Here is a 1,690-nt window from a genome sequence, read left to right on the forward strand (position 1 = left end):
ACAAAAGCAATGTTATCCCCCTCCCCCATGTGGACTCATGTGAGGACTAGTCTTTCTTAGGAAGAAATGGGTAGTTTTTGAACAGACAAGGGACTTCCTGTAACAGTACATCTCACAATATTTGGAATGAATATTTTTTTAAAAAATGAACAATGTACAAAGCCCTTGGCCACATTGTAGATCTTTGGGGATGCTCATTCCAATAGACTGCTGTCACCTTCACCATTCCAGTTTATAAATCCTGAGTCAAGTGCGAAAAATAATTCAAAGAAACAAACAACAACTAAAACAAATAAAGCCATGCCAATCTCATCTTTTTTTCTGTGCAAGTTAGGTTTTGTCAAGAAAGGGTTTAATCAACTAAGTAACAGTCCACTTAGAATCATTTGTGGTGGATGATGGAGGGGCTGAACTCATGCTCCTGCTTGCTGATCCACATCTGCTGGCAGGTGGACAGGGAGGCCAGGATGGAGCCATTGATCCACACAGAGTACTTGCACTCAGGGGTCATAATGATCTTGATCTTCATCGTGCTGGGAGCAAGGACCATGATCTCCTTCTGCATCCTGTCGGCAATGCATGGGTACATGGTAGTACCTCCAAACAGCATTATGTTGGCATAGAGGTCCGTATGGGTGTCATTGTTACACTTGAAGGTAGTTTCATGGATACCACAGGATTCCATGCCCAGGAAGGAAGGCTGGAAGAGGGCATAGGGTCAGCAGAATCACTCATTGCCAATGGTGATAACCTATCCATCAGGCAGCTTGTAGCTCTTCTTCAGGGAGAAGCTGGAAGCTACAGTGGCCATCTCCCACTTGATGTCCAGGACAACATTCTTCTTGATGTTATGCATGATTTCCCACTTGGCTGTAGTGGTGAAGCTGTAACCACACTCCATGAGGATCTTTATGAGGTAGTCCATCAGGTCCCTGGCACCCAGGTCCACATGTAGGATGGCATAGGGGAGGATGTACCTGTTGTAGATGGGCATAGTGTGGGTCACCCCATCACGAGAGTCCATCGCAATGCCAGTGGTACTGGAAGAGGCATACCGGGACAGCACAGCCTGAATGGCCACATACATGGCTCGGGTGTTCAAAGTCTCAAACAGGATCTGGGTCATCCTCTCATAGTTGGCCTTGAGGTTCAGGGAGGCCTTGGTGGGAAAGACAGGGTACTTCTTCAGGGCCATGCACAGCTAATTGTAAAAGGTGTGATGCCAGACCTCCTCCATGTCATCCCAGTTAGTGACAGTGCTGTGTTTGATGTGGCACTTCAGGGTCAGGATGCCCCACTTGCTTGGGGCCTCATTGCCCACATAGGAGTCCTTCTGGCTCATGCTTACCATCATGTTCTAGTGCCAACAGCACCCCACAATGGAGGGGAAGATGACCCTGGGGGCATGATAACCCACGAAGATGGCCTTGCACATGATGCAGCCATTGTTGACCATAAACGAAGCAATATCTTCATTATGGTGAGCTGGAGGTAGAGTAGACTGGTAAAGGTAGAAGAGCAGTGAAGGCAAGAGGCCTGTGCTGGCGGGTGGATGAAGTCTCAGCAGTTGACACAGATGTTTTTAGGTACTACTGTACTGTTGTTACATGTTGCCCATTTGCACCTACTGGAGATTAGCTATTTAACTGTTTACCGTTCACTGGGAAATGGATTTTATATTGTGCTAATC

General features: G+C 47.0%; 1 pseudogene; it reads right to left on the bottom strand.

The window, feature by feature from the left end:
* Positions 1-382: 382 nt before the first annotated feature.
* On the bottom strand, positions 383-1,471 carry LOC129081643 (actin, cytoplasmic 2-like; annotated as a pseudogene).
* Between the last annotated feature and the right edge of the window lie 219 nt (positions 1,472-1,690).

Source organism: Pteronotus mesoamericanus, unplaced genomic scaffold, assembly GCF_021234165.1.
Source record: "Pteronotus mesoamericanus isolate MK-2021 breed Mesoamerican mustached bat unplaced genomic scaffold, CSHL_Meso_final scaffold_118, whole genome shotgun sequence".
Classification (NCBI taxonomy): domain Eukaryota; kingdom Metazoa; phylum Chordata; class Mammalia; order Chiroptera; family Mormoopidae; genus Pteronotus; species Pteronotus mesoamericanus.